This window comes from Cebidichthys violaceus, unplaced genomic scaffold (assembly GCF_023349555.1).
Source record: "Cebidichthys violaceus isolate CVI_PGR_0920_01 unplaced genomic scaffold, fCebVio1.0.p SCAF_27, whole genome shotgun sequence".
Classification (NCBI taxonomy): domain Eukaryota; kingdom Metazoa; phylum Chordata; class Actinopteri; order Perciformes; family Stichaeidae; genus Cebidichthys; species Cebidichthys violaceus.
This window is the reverse complement of record NW_027176450.1, coordinates 2,467,335-2,479,838: the sequence shown is the minus strand read 5'-3', so window position 1 is coordinate 2,479,838 and position 12,504 is coordinate 2,467,335. Positions and strand designations below refer to the sequence as shown.

The window sequence follows — 12,504 nt, the reverse complement described above, 5'->3', positions numbered from 1 at the left end:
ATGCTTATTATACATATTACAAACAAAAACATTTTAAAAACTCTAAAAAAATAATTTAAATTATTTTTTTTTGCTTTTTGGGGTATTTTGGTCAGACACATAGGCAACGCTGATTACCTTGTAATATGTGTGGTATTCGTTATAAATGTACGTTGGTACATAGAGGGTGATAAGAAACTGTACAGGAGGGTCTTAGGACCCAGGGGAATGTAGGTGAAGGAAGCAGGAAAAGACAGAAGACAAGCCACACAAACAGCTGTTCACTGCTTGCTAATCCGCTTAATAATGAAATGCTCAATAAAATAATTTTTGGCGTTAATTAGTTAATGCGTTAAAAAGTACCTTGAAACCGGTATAATCTTACAAAATACCATGATATTTTTGGTCATACCACCCAGCCCTAGCTACAAGCACTGTAGAGAACAGCCTGCTCCTTTGCACATGTCCAATGTTTTGGAAAAACTTCTAATTATAAATCGGGAGAAGAGTTTTGTTCACAGATTCAAAGAAAAAAATAAAGTCTTCAAATGATTCAGAGTTGTCCCCTTCTATTTTATTTTGCTTGCAAGGGAAAGATGCACCACAGCCACCTCAGTCAGTGTCTGTGGTGAAAAGTTCAACATCGTACAAGATACCAAACCATTTTATGCACACATGAGTTCACGCCCTGGGCTACATCATAGACAAGGAGTAGATGTTCTCGTACCCTGGCTATTGTTCTTATCTAAACACATGCCAAGTGTGTTTACTGGGAATCAGTGATGGTTTTATGGTCTGCCTTAAACTTGTCAGACACTGTGTCTTCACTTCCTCTGTCCGAAGTGGGAGTGTGTGACCAGCCGTGAGAAACAAGACACTGTGTTCAATAAAACTGATTAACTACTTCTATAGGACTGCTGTGTTATGTCAGTATTTGTGTTCCTCACCTTACCTTTCAGTTTTACATCTTTTAAAACATGTCATGATATAAGAATATATTTTTTCCCATTACATTCCACTCTTTAGATTATTCATTAATCACATAATATTGCAAAAATATATTACAAGGACATTTCAATAACATCAGAAGTATTACTCCAGAACCTGGTTTAAAATACATCTTCATGTGAGATGCCACAAGAAAAAGCTGTTTATGTGAGATAAAAGATCTCTGTGATGTAGAAAGCTAAATATGTGTGAATGATTAAAATATTGAATATAATAAACAAAGAAGTCACATGTTACACCTTCGTTTCCTCCCCGTCAGTCTCAAAGTCAGAGTCCGTGTCGCTTTGGTAGTCAGGAATTGGGAACAGATTAGACTGATGGTCTCTGCTGTTGGTCTCTTGTAAAATCAGTGAGTACTGGACCATTTGTCTAGACATTAAGTTAATGACCATATTCCTGAGCATTGGAATGATACAAGTTACAAAAATGACGAATGCAAGCAATGAAACAGCCGTTTGTATAAGGGTGCCTTTCCATGTCATCCAAAGTCGAGTGAGGAAGTCGGGTGTGGGTGTTCCGTCTTTACTCATTGCATCCTGTAGTTCAGTTATGTTCAGTATTGCCTGATGTATAACGTGTCCGTCAACGTCATTCTCGGGAATGAACGTGCAACAATGTTCTCCTACTATAGCGCAAACCCCACCCTGTGCTGCTGTGATCTGATCTGACTACCATTTCTAGAGTAACAATGATTAAATTGTAGAGTCAATGGATACTCAGCGTAAGTGATAAAGTCAGAGGTCGACCCACCATCCCCGCTGAACCTGGTCATTGCGTGACGTTTCAGACACTCTGTGCTATTCATACCATCTCCATAAAAACCATAGCAGCCTCTTGATGCCATGGAAATAAAACATCGCTCAGTAGTAGTTAAAGGACCCAAGACTCGCACACAAGGTTGTTGTGAAGAGGGAGGCATTCGGGAGCATACATAGCAGTTCGATTTATTCTTCACCTCTGCAACATACTTTGCATAGCACCACCACATATTTGACGAGTAAACGTGTTGGTGGTTGCCCTCGCCTTTTAACCCGACATGCTGTAAGTGGTTTACGTCACGTTTATGGCGGCTGGTGTCAGCTTGTGAGGTGGTGTTGTCTGGGTCAGTTAGGTCAGTCAAGCTGTAAGGAGGGTTACGAATGTGATATACATGTATCAAAATAAAAGGCAAAACAACAAAAATTGAAAACATAAACATTACACATAATGTTACACAAACGCCACCAAAGCGGTGGAATGGTTTCCATGGTCTGTTATGTGTTACAGGCATCGTGTGAGAGTGAACAGCCAACCAGTTTGTATGGAATTCACCCGAGCAACTGGTTTGTGTGATCAGTTTTGCTTATGTTGACACCGTAAGGTTTCCACAAAACTGTCAGAGACACTGTTTTACCACTCTTTAGGTTCTAAATGTCTGTATGCAACTATATGTGTATTTTTGGGTGTGGTGCTGAATGGGTAGCTCCCTCGACGGTCACTTGCTTCACCCGCGTTGGTGACCGTTGTCACTCCTTATCTGCCAGTAGGTAACACAAAACGCGTCTGTCTGTTACATGAGTCTCTGATGTTATGCAGGTATGTGTGAATCGGGTGTGGGAGCCAGTGCAAGCTCAGCAGGGGCCGGAACCCTTTTGCAGTGAGTTGCGTGCACCCAAGTGGCACGTTCAGCTACTTTGACTGCTGTGTGAGTGACGACTAGGATCTGGAACGGTCCCTGCTAGCGCTTGGCTTTCCAGCTTTTCCTCCTGAAGTCCTTGATCACCACAAAATCACCAGGCTGCAGCTTGTGCAGCGGTCCTGTTGCTGGTTGTGGAAGGGCTGCAGACACCTGTTTTCTTATGTTAGATAAAGCAGAGGAGAGTTGTGCACAATATGTTAACATTTCATGTTCGCATAGTGTGGTGGATGGAAGAGGAGCTCTCGGTGCTTCGGTGCCTACATGTGGTGGAGCACCAAACAAAATCTCAAAAGGACTCAGATTGCTGCGTGTTCGTTTTCTCATTCGCATATACATCAACACTAGAGGCAGGGCTTTTGTCCAAGGAAGACCTGTATCAGCGCAACATTTCGCTAACTTGGTCTTGAGTGTTCCATTTTCTCTTTCTACAGCACTACCACTGGCTGGATAGTATGCACAGTGTGTTTTTAAATCAATACCCACATATGCACTTAATTCTATTATGGCCTGATTTACAAAATGAGAACCATTGTCACTTGATATCTTAGTTGGAATACCCCATCGGGGAATGATTTCAGCAATCAGAGCTTTTGCTACTGTTGCAGCTGTTTGTTTGCTAGATGGAAAAACTTCAACCCACTTAGACCACATGTCTACCATCACGAGACAGTGTTTCTTACCCTCAGATGGAGATAATTCAACAAAATCCATCATAACGTGTTCAAACGGACGTGTTGGTGGTGGGTGTGCAGCTGGTCTGGTTACCCCTGTAGGTCTGCCTGTGTTGTGAGTTGCATAAGTTACACAGGATTGACAAAACTTTTGTGCATATGCTGTGAACCCCTTTGTAAACCAAGTCTCACTAAGTGCACTTAACATTCCCCCTTTTGACACATGGTCAAAACCATGTGTTAATTTTGCATAATGAGAAAAGAAATGCTTAGGCAAACAAGGTTTGCTATCAGGTCCAGACCACAGTCCATCAGTGAACTTGCAGCCAGCCGAGGCCCAAAGGCGCCTCTCATCCGGTGTGGAGAGTGACTGCATGGCTGAAAGAGAAGAAGGAACTGTAACCAATGAGTGGGTTTTGTCATCATCAGAAATGTGAAGAGGAAGCTGTGCAGCAGCTTTCGCAGCAGCATCTGCACGAGCATTTCCTTTCGAAACGTCATCAGTGTTAGAAGTGTGTGCAGCACATTTACATACTGCAATCTCAGTTGGTAGCAAAATAGATTCCAACAGTTCTGCAATGAGTGTGTGATGTAGAACTGGTTTGCCATCTGATTTCAAAAATTGTCTGTGTTTCCACAGAGCACCAAAGTCATGAACTACACCAAATGCATAGCGAGAGTCAGTGTGAATGGTGACTGTTTTACCCTTAGCGAGTTTACAAGCCTCAGTGAGTGCGATGAGCTCAGCTGCCTGGGCTGAGAGGTGACATGGAAGAGGTCCCGAACAGAGCACAACTGAGTCAGAAACAACAGCAAAACCAACAAGATTATTACCAGTCTGTGGATCGCGAGAGGCAGATCCATCAACATACATTACCAGGTCACAGTTGGTCAGAGGAGTGTCCAGAAGGGCAGGTCGAGGAGTGCACTGAACTTGGAGCTCAGCCAAACAGTTATGCTCCTCACCATCACCAGGAATAGGAAGTAATGATGCAGGGTTAAGATTAGTACAGCGTTTAACAGTTACGTTTGGCATGTCCAAGAGACATGTGTGATAATGCAAATATCGCGCTGCAGAAAGATGTGATGACTTCTGTTCGAGAAGGATCAAAGACACAGAATGAGGGACTAAAAGGGTCAACGGCGCATAACCCACAATATCATGAGAGGCGGCTAGTGCTTTTTCAGCCGCGGCCACTGCACGGAGACACTGTGGCAGGCCTGCAGCGACAGGATCGAGTTTTGCGGAGAAATATGCTACCGGACGCAATTTGTCACCATGAGATTGTAATAACACAGATGTCATACAACCTGAGCGTTCATCGACTGTTTGAGTGAACGGTTTGTGTGGGTCTGGTAACCCCAGTGTAGGCGGAGTTTGTAACGCGCATTTCATTTTGGTGAAGGCCTGAGAGGCTGGTTCTGTCCAAATGATTTTGTCATGCGCAGTTAGGTTTTTGCCATGAATTAACTCAGACAGAGGTTGCTCCATTTGAGAGTAGTTAGGAATGAACGAACGACAATACGAACACATCCCTAAGAAAGACATCATTTGTTTCTTAGTTGTTGGTTTTGGAAGCATCACTATTGATGCAATGCGCTTAGGAGATAGGGTTTTCCCCTCACTGGAAATGTCATGACCAAGAAAATGTACATTTTGAGATACAAACTGCAGTTTGGACAGGCTGGCTTTATGGCCTTCTGCTGCCAGATGTTTTAATAGTTTGAATGTATCTTTTTGACATTGTTGTTGTGTTGGTGCAGCAATGAGACAATCGTCTACATACTGCAGAAGAGCGGACCCTGGAGACAGGGTGAGGCCCTCTAAGCTTTCCCTGAGTGCTTCATTGTAGATGGTTGGAGATTCAGTGTAGCCTTGGCAAAGACGAGTGAAAGTGTAAGGCTTACCATTGAAGTTGAAGGCGAACCAGAACTGACTGTCTTTGTCCACTGGGACACTGAAAAAAGCATTGGAGAGGTCAATAACAGAAAACCATTTTGCTTTAGGAGGAACCTGTGCTAGAATGGTGTAAGGATTAGGAACATTAGGAGCTCTCGCGTGGACTGCTGCATTTACTGCTTTCAAGTCCTGCACGAATCTCCACTCTGTTGGTTTGCCTGCATCACGAATCTTTTTAACAGGAAAAATAGGTGTTCTTACCGGTGAGTCAGGACATGGAACAATCACTCCTGCATTAAGCAGTGACTCAAAAACTGGTTTAATACCGTCAATAGCCTCTTGGCGCAGAGGATATTGGTGCTTGTGAGGGCGGAAATCAGAGCGCGGAGTGATGACGACAGGTTGACAGTTGTTGATGAGTCCCACGTCATATTTATGCAATGCCCAGAGTTTCTGTGGAACAGAGGTAAGGGCAGAAGAAATAGAGGAGACATCAGTTACAAATGTGTCAACATGTTCATCACTTGGCTGAGTTTCTTCCTCAAGGACATAAACAGAACGAAGTGCAGGTGCCAGCATAACACAGACACTTCTGTGAAACCCTGTAGATTGTGAATGTAGGACGTTGGAATCACAAGTTGGTTCCCAGTCTGTCAGTTGTTCACATTGCGCCACGAACGGACCCAAGTCTCTCCATTGATCGGTCCGTGCTTTGGACAGCGAGATGTGTGGGTAAGAATCTTTAACTCGAAACATTTTCTGCTGTATCGGAGAGAGAGAGACAGACACAGCAGATTTGTGAGTTGACCAAAACAAGGTAGAACAATGCAAATTGTCATTTAAATCTTAGTCTTAAAAAATCTTAAATTTAGACCCGGTGTGACGTAAGAAGTGCAGTGAAGATGATCAGGATTCATGCGAACTGCATGTGGAGACACACGAGTGTCTACAGCACGTGTCATTGTCAGTGCTTGGATAGTGGATATTTTCCACTGGTAGACATAAAGTGAGCTGACGGGAGTGTATTGCATCATTTGTTGTACTACTCTTCGTCTAACTACTTTTAAGCCATCAAGTGTGGACATCAAACAGATGCCAAAGGAGCACATCAAGTCCCTCCCCATTAGATTTATTGGGCAGAAAGATGATAACAAAAATGAATGTTTCACTTTAATGTCAGGGTCAGGATCAGTCACGTCAGTGTGCACACTAGTCATGGGAACAGTAAATTTCTCAGTTACAGTTAAACCCGATGCACCTTGTGAATATACATATCTACCACTCATACTCTGATTTGGAAAATACTTTTGTTGTATTACCGAATGAGTAGCCCCAGAATCAACAAGAAATGATAATTTTTTACCATTTATTACAACCTCTGTGGTAGGCATTACTTTAAATGAGTCATCAGAGAATTTAGCATAAGTGTGCGTGTTGAGTGTTTGTGGCATATTCTGTTGTTCAAGGTGAGCAATGATGTCAGTAAGAGCAGTCTGTTGCTCTTGTGTGAGAGTGTATGTTTGTGCGGTTAGTGCAGAAAGCTTTTCTTCATTGCAGGCAGCGGTGTGTGTGTGTGTGTGTTACTTCTCTTTTCATGAGGTTTCACAGGGCGGGTGGCTGTCTCCTCCTCACATGCACGTTCACCATCATTCAATGCCCACACACAGGGCAGTGAGATAGTCTCTGTACGGGCCGTTATTGTCGTGTTCCCATGTGACGTTAACGAGTCTGGCGTCGTTAACAAGGAGTTCCTTGATGGTGGCATAGTGAGTGGGACCCATGTGATGCAGCAGGAGTCGTCTCATTTCATGACCTGTTGGGTGGAACTGTTGACAGAATATTGTGAATTCGGCAGAGAATGCCATACCTGAGTTGGGAACAGGTGGCAAGTGAGCCATGGCAGCACGGATGTCCGCATCCGTCCATGGTCTGTAGACAAGCTGTGGTGCCACGGCTCCTGGCACTTGAACCATGGGACCTTGAAAGGTTTTATTGTCACTGCCTATGTCTTCTTTACTGCGGAGGAGATATGGCGAACGACCGTTGTGTGACGAGGAAGGGAACGCTGGCGAGTCAGGGAGGAGAGAGGAGAGGAGTGCTTGGGGGAGGAGGGCAAGAGAGGGAGGGGTGGATGGCCACCCTTCCATGGGTGAAGAGGAAGGTGTTATTTGGCCACCGTGACGTGAGCACCCTGGTCCCGTGCTGGTGTATGAGGTGGTGGCTGTACTGTCTCCACTGGCTGTTGTTGTTGTTGTTGTTGCTGTGCAGGATCCGCTACTAGTGGTAGGTATGGTGGTGGTACTGGTGGTAGTGGTGGTAGTGGTGGTGGGCATGTGTTGAGGAGAGGGCCGCCAGCTCCTGTTAGACTCGGATACAAAGAAGGAGAGAATGGGTTATGTGGACTGAGTGTGGTGTTCGGATCTTTTTCTTTCTCTGTCACATCTTTCTTTACACATGTCATCTGTTTCTGCAATCATTTTCTTTCCCTACATTCACATTCCATTTCCCATTGAACCAAACATTTCTTGTTTTTCTCTATTTTTTCTAAATCTTTGACTTTTACCATTTTTTTTTCCTTCATCTCGCTCTCTTTTTTCTTTAATTTACCCCTTAGTTCAGCAATTTTTATTTTACTGAAAGACCCATTTTCTGGAAAACCAAAATCCTTAGTCCACATGGATAACAGTTCCACGGAACTTTCTCCATATTTTTGTTTCATAACGTCCACTATGGGTCCCGAGGGACCTTCGTCTTTACATTTATCCTGTTTTCCACCCATCTTTCAGGCGTGGTAAGTACTTATTATTCAGTAAATACAGTCGTCACTGTAAGTCTCAGATTTCTTTACTAGGAAAAATCCAAGTGAAAACCAATCAGTACAAAGTACCAATTATTGAGGTCAAGGGCGTGAAAAAGAAATATATTTTCATTCCTGTCTTCCTCTTTTTTCGGTCAAGGGCGTGAAAAAGAAATATATTTTCATTCCTGTCTTCCTTTAGGTCAAGGGCGTGAAAAATACAATATTTTATTCGTGAAAAATATCATATTTTCATTCCTATCTTCCTTTTTTTCTTTCGGTCAAGGGCGTGAAAAAGAAATATATTTTCATTCCTGTCTTCCTTTAGGTCAAGGGCGTGAAAAATATCATATTTTCATTCCTATCTTCCTTTTGGTCAAGGGCGTGAAAAATACAATCTCAAAAATAAATTAGTTTTATCCGAGTACAATTGTTATACTGTATTAATCATTCCTGTCTTCCTATGCAAAGATTCATAATGGCGTCATGAACAGAAACATGTTTTGTTAATTTGTAATAACCTTAATCAAATAAAACCCATAAAAGTAGAACAAGACAAACTATCATCAAGAAGACCAGAATATCAAACACCAAGGTTTAAATCTCTGTTGTATTATATTACGTAATTCTAGAGTGACATCTGATAGACGTACTCCTTCTAAAAATTAAATTTGGAAATTTGGAATTTCAACTTCTTACCCGATATGAAGAAATTATTTCTTTGTCTGGATCGTTGTAAAGTCAATCAGTCCTCCTTTTGGCCGCCGGTCCCCTCTCTCTTTGTCTGACGAGGTATAGGGCAGAATCTCTTTTGATGGATCCTGAAGTGGCCACTACCCGGACGTCCTCGGAGTCCTGATGGAGCTTCAAACGATCCCACTTCTGACACCAAGTTGTTTTGGAAAAACTTCTAATTATAAATTGGGAGAAGAGTTTTGTTCACAGATTCAAAGAAAATAATAAAGTCTTCAAATGATTCAGAGTTGTCCCCTTCTATTTTATTTTGCTTGCAAGGGAAAGATGCACCACAGCCACCTCAGTCAGTGTCTGTGGTGAAAAGTTCAACATCGTACAAGATACCAAACCATTTTATGCACACATGAGTTCACGCCCTGGGCTACATCATAGACAAGGAGTAGATGTTCTCGTACCCTGGCTATTGTTCTTATCTAAACACATGCCAAGTGTGTTTACTGGGAATCAGTGATGGTTTTATGGTCTGTCTTAAACTTGTCAGACACTGTGTCTTCACTTCCTCTGTCCGAAGTGGGAGTGTGTGACCAGCCGTGAGAAACAAGACACTGTGTTCAATAAAACTGATTAACTACTTCTATAGGACTGCTGTGTTATGTCAGTATTTGTGTTCCTCACCTTACCTTTCAGTTTTACATCTTTTAAAACATTTCATGATATAAGAATATATTTTTTCCCATTACACCAAAGCATCTCAATCTTGTCTCTCTTGCCTCTTCTCCAGACAGCTGTCTCTAATATTCTCATTTCTAATGAGCAGCTCTTCTCTTCCACCCAGTGCATGTCTTAACTCCTCCTTAACACCACAACAGTCTTCCTTCTTCAATGTCCACCATTTGATCCTTGGCTCTGCCTTTATTCTTGTCCTCTTCTCCTGCCACCACCTTGCAGTCTTCGATCTCTTCCAAGTGGCCTCTCCTGCATAAGACATTTTCCATATGTGTCCACCACATTTCCTTTGTTTTCGCAAAATCCACCACCATCTTTCCTTCCAAATTCTTCTGCTTGACACCAGACCTTCCCATCACCTCCTCATCACCTGTGTTCCCTTCAGTCCGCTCCAATCACCACTCTGTCCTCCTTGTGTACACTCTCTACCACTTCATCCAACTCACTCCAGAATTATTCTTTTTCTTCCATCTCAAACATAACTTGTGGAGCATATGCGTTGTCAACATTCATCAGCAACTCAATTTCCTGCTTCATACTCATCAATCTGTCCAACACTGTCTTCACCTCTAACACGCTCTTGTCATACTCTTCTTCCATTTCTTCTCCCAGTTACACCATGGTAGAACAGTTTGAATCCACCTCTGATGCTCCTGGCCTCCTATGCTCTCTACTACGCCTATGCTCTCTGGACATAGTATATTTACCTTCCTTCTCCATCATATCAGCCAGCTCTCTTCCTTTACCAGTCGTCACCTCCGCACTCCTACCCTTTTCTCCTCTCCTGCTGCCTCTAGACATACATTCCCTCTCTCCTTCTCCTTCGGTCACCCAGGCCTTAACCAATCTGGTGTGGAACTCCAATGTATGATATGCATATTCAATTTGGCATAGGTTTTACACAGAGGGTTGACACAAAGAATGTGGGACTGACAAAGAATGTACTGGTTCGTGCATCCCCGGTAGCTGGGTTATAGACCAGCCATAATTTATAGAAAAACGTGTTTTGGTTTAATCTTTTTCAAGCTGTATTTCAATTTCTGCAATTACTCTCATGTGCACAATGTTATCTACTGGCCATTATGAATGCCAATCTACCTTTTATGCTTTTAATTCAAACACTAACCAGTAGTCCTATTAGTTATATAACAGAACATTGGCTACAGTGATGTTTTCATCTTGACAAAATCAGAGCAATTTTGTCTTGTTAAAAGCCAGCTGGAGCTGTCTGATATTTGCTAGGAAACAGTTTGTGATAATGACTGGAAAAGCATGTTGATTGCTCATGTTTTGGTCCCATGGCCTCCCTTTGTGAGAGCCAAAAAAAGTGGCCTCCAGCCCATTCATGCTGTCTCTCTGTCTTCTTCTCTGGCGGTCTCTCTCTCTGTCTCTGTCTCTCTCTCTGGCTCTCCCTGGCTCGTCCTTTGTCTTGTCAGAAGGCAGGTATTGTTCAGAGGGGAAAGCCTCATAGTTGTCTGGACTGGATGTAGGGGATTTAAGAGGTAGACCTGTGTGAGAAAGAGAAAGGTACAATCACAATTGTTATGAAAAACAATGTGGCCAACCAAATTTCAGCTGTTATTTAAAGAGGCCCATGCCTGTACTATAAATGCACTTATTTGTATAGTCCTTAGTCACACGAACCAATAACAAATGGCTCAAACCAACCTCAGTCAATACAACAGGAAAACTTCAAACAGTAATTCTGGTGATATTTTGTATTTTTCTGCAGATCTCACGTGCAGACCTAAACCAACACTGAATGCAAGCTTTGAATTTTGTGTGTATCCAGAGCCTGATATATCTTCTTAGGCTGTACCACAGAGCTCCATCGCTGTCCAAAAAGTGAGCCTCACTGGGTGACATGTTCCTTTATTACCATGAACACACAGTATAGTTTATTTTGACTCAATCCAACAAACACTGTCCTGCTGGACAGAATACTCACTAATTCACCAAATGTGGATTCATCCGCCAATTAAAATCTAGCCTCTGACAAATGCACTATTTCCTCTTTTTCAATAAAAGTTTGGCCAGCTGTTTTAGTGTTTTTAAAGATTTGCCTCTTCAGTAGGAACCAGTGGGATCGGAGCTGAGTGTCACAGACACAGTACTTAAGTCAGAAAGTATTGAGTGAAGGACTAACACATTGTTGGAACATATCTTTTAATGGCATTTGTTGGCAAAAAGAAAACATGATTCACAGCTTTGTCCAAGAAAGCCAGTATCTTACTGCGGCTCTCAGCCTGCCTCATTAATATGGATCAAAATGGATAATGGAACACCATCTTAAATTCAATCTTTCAAAGACTTAACTCCTGGTGATCCCAGTCAGTGCTTTTGATCAGCACAATATTAGTCTCCCAGCTCAGCTCCACCTTGCTCTCGCCACTAAAGTCTGCAAGAAATCTGGGCATCTTGTAGGGCAGCACAATTAATCAAACTGTTTCTCAAGATCACGATTTTGGCTTCCCACAATTAAATGAACACGATCGCCTGCGATATTGACATTCAAAATTAATGCTCTGCTCATCAAAAACTCACCTGCATGTTATTAACAACACAACTGAGTACTCCACCCCCCCTACTCCACTAACAGTGTGTGCCTTCATACCAGACAGTCAACACATCCTACTTTTTTGCATTTGTTTTTCAAACTCTTACAAGTAATAATATGGCAAAAAAAAACATTTCTTGATATGTTCTGATTTAAAAGCAATGATTGGGCATTGTCTCATGAATGTTATTACAGTAAATCCACATGAAACTACTTATTGCACAAACACAGGACTTTCATCCAGGAAACCGCTGTGCGTCTCCCGGCTGAAACCAAGTTAACATTGACTTCTTTGACCTTGCTTTTGTTACGTAACTTACATAGCCTACTTAGCCTGTGTAACAAGCATATTTACTTTACGTAACAAACATAACTGTTTTAACCCAAACCACGATCTTTGTTAAGCCTGAACAAGTATTTTTGTTGTGTAAGTAAACATAAAACATAAGTAAACCAGGAAGTTTATTTTTGTTTTTTGCATGTAATGAGAGG

The 12,504-nt window shown here is 42.3% G+C and overlaps 1 protein-coding gene across 17 annotated transcripts in view; it reads left to right on the top strand.

The window, feature by feature from the left end:
* The window catches only part of dlg2 (discs, large homolog 2 (Drosophila)), a 224,494-nt gene that overhangs the window by 83,783 nt on the left and 128,207 nt on the right, over positions 1-12,504 (top strand). The gene's annotated exons all lie outside the window — the stretch shown is intronic.